Below are 6236 nucleotides of genomic sequence, written 5' to 3' on the forward strand. Positions count from 1 at the left end.
AACAATATATAAAGGCCCTATCAAATCAAAGGCTAATTAATTTGGCTAAAAAAATTAGTCGAACTTTACAAAAAATCTCTTAAGAAAATTGTCGAAAGCATTATTTCTATTAGCAATCTTCATCTTCTAACGGATTTTTCCAACAACATAGCAATAAATTAATTATTACATAAGTTACCACTCTATCAAATTGATCATAGAACTTTTTTCTTTGTGAACAGTCAACGTATGTCAAAATAAAATTTTAGGTTTAAGAATGAGTAATTAGCGGTGAAAATATTTAAGTTTTTTAAATTATCATTTCAATATCTTATTATTTTGGACATAAACATTTTTCGTTACACTTTCTTTACAAGCGTCCATATCTCAACGTTATCGGTCAATTATATGTCGAGTTTTAGTTGGACCACGTCGTTTAAATTAGTCATAATCATTAAAAATATGGCATGTCACATAATTTTTAAAAATATATATATTTTATTAGTTTTTAAATATTTAAAAATCAGATAAAGTAATTAAATATTATTAAAGATATATATAAAAAAAAAAGTAAAAACAATTAAAATAATAAAACTAAATATCTTCTTTTGTTTCCTCACAATGTAATATATTGTGTAATTACATTAAATTTCACACATACTAAAAATTATTTCAATTTAACATATACTAAAAATAGTCTAAGTTATTAATAAATATATATTTGTTATTGTGATATTTTTAAAATATATATATATATATATATAATTATGGGGTACACCCCAAAAAGGTGCACGGGTGTACCCTTTCCGTTTTTGGTAATTGGATAATTTTTTGCCACAAATTTTTTTATCACGATTTATATTATAGTTATTTAGAGTTATTTGACAGATTTTTAAGAAATTTTAAATAATTTACAATGTCAAAACCCAGTTTCAAATAGATTAATTTTTAGGCGCATAAAAAAATAGTCACACGTGCAACAAATTTTTTAGCATTATTTTTGACACTGTAAATTATTAAGAATTTCTTAAAATTTTGTAAGATTTTCTAAAGGGTTTATATTTTTCTGAACCTTGTGTTTTGTCTCATTACCTGTTTGGACACTGTGTTTTGACAAATTCCTGGACACTGTGTTTTGTAAAATGGTTCAAATAGACCCCTAAACATAATTTTGATGAAAAAAAATAAAATATAACAACACAGTTGTTCGGCAAAATTATTTTATTTTTGTTTTAAATTGTTAGTTTTGTGAATTATTTGTAATTTTAGTTCTGAAAACTTTGACCAAAATCGAGTTTATGGTTCTATTTGAACCACATTTTACAAAACACAGAGTCGAAAAAGTCATTTATCAAAACACAGGATCCAAAAAGTCATTTATCAAAACACAGAACCAAACAGGTAATTAGACAAAATACAATGTCCAAAAAAATATAAATTTTTTTCTAAATAACTACAATGCACATGTTATAAAAAATTGTGTCGAAAATTATATAGATACAAAAATAAAGGGGGTATACCAGTGTACCTGTTTCTGGGGGTGCACCCAAAAATTGGCCTATAATTATAAAGAAAAACTTATTAAAAAAACAGTTATAACCAAAATTGCTTATGTCAAATTTTACTCGCTTAAGGAAGAATATCTTTTTAAAAGATAAAGGTTAATATATAAAGATCCACCCATAATTTTAGAATAGTTTTTACTTTTTCTAAGGCTAAAAGTGCTTTTAGAAGCATTCTCCAACACATGTAAAGAGAATTATTAGAGTACAAACAATGTGAAATTAAAATAAAATCTACAACTACAAGAGCCACAAAAGAAAAAAAAAATCTACAAGTGTCATTTAGGAGTTATGACATTAATTTATTTGTGCCACATCTACGTACCAAATCTTCAAAATGAATTAAGTAATTTTCCTTTTTTTTTTAAGAAAAAAAATTATCATTTCCCCAAATATGTAATTTGGATCCACGTTTTGTCAACAAAAAAAAATTAGTAATTTCCAGGAAGACACAGTGATCTTTCTCATCACCTTCTAAATGTAACTGAAGGCGCCACGTATGTAATATGTAAAATATATATGTGTACATTAATTCTCAGTTTCTCATTACCTCCAACTCCTTCAATCGTTTTTGTTTTTACTTTCCTTTGTTCGTATTGTGTGTCAGTAAATATATAGTGAATACCTGCTTCTTCTTCTCCTTCTTTTTCTCAAGACTCAACTTAACAATCCATATCCATGTCTCTGATGCCAAGAAAACCCTTTCAAATAGCCATGCATGATGAGCAGAACGAAGCCGAAACTGGCTCACCAACCAAATCCCACAAACGCAAATGGAGGTTGGCTTTCACTGCCATATCCTTCACTACAACTCTTCGTTATCTTGCCAAGAACGTACGTGAAAGCAAAGCAACCCTTTTGCGCTCCCTCTCATACGTCTCCATTGATGTCCTCCCCTCCACCGCCGACGCCGAGAATCGAGACGACAAGATAGCATCAGGTGGTAATGATCATTTTTCCTTTCTTGATAATATTGATCCGAAAGCTCTTGCTGATATTGTTAGGGCTAAGAACATTGAAAGTCTCATTAGTCAATATGGAGGAGTCAAAGAATTAGCTAAAACCCTTGAAACTGATGTCAGGATGGTATTATTAATAGTAGTGATGCTGATTTCATATATAGAAAGAATGTTCTTGGTGCTAATGAATACCAAAAGCCACCTGCAAAAGGGTTTCTGACTTTTGTGTTTGATGCGTTCAAAGACACCGTTATTATCATTCTCTTGGCTTGTGCCCTGCTCTCTTTAGGGTTTGGTATCAAGCAACATGGCTGGAAAGACGGTTGGTTTGATGGGGGGAGTATTATTTTTGCAGTCTTTCTCGTCGTTGGTGTCTCTGCTGTGTCCAACTTCAATCAGTCTAGACAATTTCAGAAGCTTTCCACAAAGAGCAGTGACATAAGGGTGGAAGTGGTTAGAGATGGACGACGTCATCCAATATCCATCTTTGACATTGTGGTGGGTGACGTCGTTTGCTTGAAGATTGGTGATCAGATTCCGGCTGATGGGTTATTCTTGGAAGGCCATGCTTTGAAAGTGGATGAGTCGAGTATGACCGGTGAAAGCGACCATGTTGAGATCAATGCCGCTGGGAATCCCTTCCTGTTATCGGGAACAAAGGTGGCTGATGGGTTTGGAACCATGCTTGTGACTTCTGTGGGCATGAACACGTCTTGGGGAGAGATGATGAGCTCAGTAAGTCGGGACTTGGATGAGGAGACGCCTTTGCAAGCACGGCTGGAGAAGTTGACATCTTTAATAGGAAAGGTTGGTCTGTCTGTTGCTGCACTTGTTCTTGTCGTTTTGATGGTGCGTTATTTCACAGGGCACACCACTGATGATAAGGGATCGAGGGAATTCAATGGCAGCCAGACCAAGATTGATGATATCATGAATGCTGTTCTAGGCATTATTGCTGCAGCAGTGACAATCGTTGTGGTAGCAATTCCTGAAGGTCTGCCGCTTGCTGTTACTCTTACTCTTGCGTATTCAATGAAGAGAATGATGAAAGACAATGCAATGGTTCGAAAGCTCTCTGCTTGTGAGACAATGGGATCAGCCACAACAATTTGTACTGACAAAACAGGAACTCTTACTTTGAATGAGATGAAGGTGGTGGAGGTTTGGCTTGGCAAAGAACCTTTGAGTGAGGATGGTGTGTTACAAATGTCTCCAACAGTTATCAGCTTACTGCAGGAATCCATTGGTTTAAACACCACTGGAAGTATTTATAAGCAAAGTCCTGTATCTGCTCTTGAGATTTCTGGTAGCCCAACTGAGAAAGCAATACTTTCATGGGCAGTATTCAGCTTGGAGTTGGATATAGATGAAGTGAAGACACAATGTGAGATAATCCAAGTAGAGTCCTTCAATTCAGAGAAAAAGAGGAGTGGAGTATTAATACGAAGAAAGCATGAGAAGACTCTTCAAACCCACTGGAAAGGCGCTGCTGAAATGCTCCTTGCCATGTGCTCAAGGTATTATGACAGAGATGGAACAGTTAGGGTCATGAATGACAAAGAAAGAAGATGTATTGAAACAAACATCCAGAATATGGCTGCCAAAAGCTTGAGATGCATTGCCTTTGCCCATAAAAAACTTGATGGAGATGAACAGGTTCATGAGAAGCTTGAAGAAAGTAAACTCACGTTACTTGCTCTAGCAGGGCTAAAGGACCCGTGCCGACCGGGAGTTAGGGTGGCAGTTGAGACTTGCACTGCTGCCGGTGTGAACATTAAAATGATAACGGGTGATAATGTCCACACTGCAAGAGCTATTGCAATTGATTGTGGGATTCTAAAACCTGATGAGGATATGGAAAGTAGTGATGCTATAGTTGAAGGGGTGAAGTTCAGGAATTATTCACAACAAGAAAGAATGGAGAAAGTTGAAAGAATCCGTGTCATGGCTAGATCATCCCCATTTGACAAACTTTTAATGGTTGAGTGCTTGAAGCAAAAAGGTCACGTAGTAGCAGTCACTGGAGATGGAACAAACGATGCACCAGCTCTTAAGGAAGCGGATATTGGGCTTTCAATGGGGATCCAAGGAACTGAAGTAGCCAAGGAAAGCTCGGACATAGTTATCTTGGATGATAATTTCACTTCAGTGGTAACCGTTCTAAGATGGGGCAGGTGTGTATACAACAACATTCAGAAATTCATTCAGTTTCAGCTTACTGTGAATGTGGCTGCTCTGGTCATCAATTTTGTTGCATCTGTGTCTTCTGGTAAAGTCCCATTGACTGCTGTCCAGCTTTTGTGGGTGAACCTTATCATGGATACATTGGCAGCTTTAGCATTAGCCACTGAGCAACCAACTAATGAACTCATGAAGAAGCCGCCGGTGGGTCGAAAGGAGCCTCTCATAACCAGAATCATGTGGAGAAACCTCATTGTACATGCCTTGTTTCAGGTGACTGTCTTGCTGACTCTACAATTCAAGGGGAGATCCATCTTTGGTGTGGATGAAAAGGTCAAGAACACACTCATATTCAATACTTTTGTGCTATGCCAAGTCTTCAACGAATTCAACGCAAGAAAACTGGAAAAGAAGAATATATTTGAAGGGATACACAAGAACAAACTATTTTTGGGTATAATTGGAGTTACTATACTGCTTCAAGTGTTGATGGTGGAGTTTCTGAAGAAGTTTGCTAGTACTGAGAGGCTGAATTGGGGGCAATGGGGTGCGAGCATTGGCATTGCAGCTTTGTCTTGGCCCATTGGTTGGCTCGTCAAGTGCATTCCAGTTTCTGGAAGCAAGGTCTGACTCCAAGTAGATCCTGCAAGTTAAAAGACAGTAGCAATGTGTTCGTTTGCGTAGTTTGTTCTTTATTTTATTTTTTCTTTGTGAAAGATTTCGTAATGGTAGGGTTAGGATCATGAGCATTTATTGCTAAGTAGTCATTTTGTTTTGTTATGTAGAAAAGAATGAGTTGGCATCTGTTAATAGTAGTTTGAACAGTAGAAATGAAGCACATTATCACTTTAAAATGCATGTTGCCGTGCTTTACATTCACACTGTATAATGTGCTTTACATGCACATTATCATTTTGTTTTGTTTGCATATAACCATAAACTGATTTTCATCCTAATGATTCTACCACATGATTTGATTTACACAAATAGAATGCAACCTTCTCTAACTCAAAAGTAATAAAGAAAAAAAATGCAATTTTTTTTTCTTTTTGAATAAAAAATGATTCTATTCAACCCAAAAAAATATAATAATAATAAGGCAATTTCAACTACCAATTAAATTCTGTGAACCTAGCACAGTATCTCATTATATGAAGTAAAGATTTTCATAATTTAGGTTTCTTTTTATATAATTTCATACATACTTGTAGCTTATAGTAGTTTTTTGAGGTGGCTTTCATTGAAATTTTATGGCATTATTACTCCTTTTTTGTGTGTAATAGATTTTCTATACTCTTTATTGTTGATTTCGACAAATACATATTTTCCAGAAAAATAGATGACAATTAAACTTAATTTTCAAGCTAGTTTAGAGAAACTTATCATGTATAAACAGGTACTAAGCATAACGTTCTTGTGGGGTTTAGAATTAATCATACAAAGTCTTGACTCTTGAAAGAAATGACAACACAGCTAAAATAATTTTAATCAAAGTGCTTTTATTTGATTCTAATTATCTAGCAAAATAGCAATAGCAAGAGTTTTAAACATATTC

The 6236-nt window shown here is 34.8% G+C and overlaps 1 pseudogene; it reads left to right on the top strand.

Moving 5' to 3' along the window:
• Positions 1–1793: 1793 nt before the first annotated feature.
• Positions 1794–5631, top strand: LOC133790749 (putative calcium-transporting ATPase 13, plasma membrane-type; annotated as a pseudogene).
• Positions 5632–6236: the final 605 nt, after the last annotated feature.

The sequence above is a fragment of the Humulus lupulus genome, chromosome 7 (assembly GCF_963169125.1).
Source record: "Humulus lupulus chromosome 7, drHumLupu1.1, whole genome shotgun sequence".
Taxonomy (NCBI): domain Eukaryota; kingdom Viridiplantae; phylum Streptophyta; class Magnoliopsida; order Rosales; family Cannabaceae; genus Humulus; species Humulus lupulus.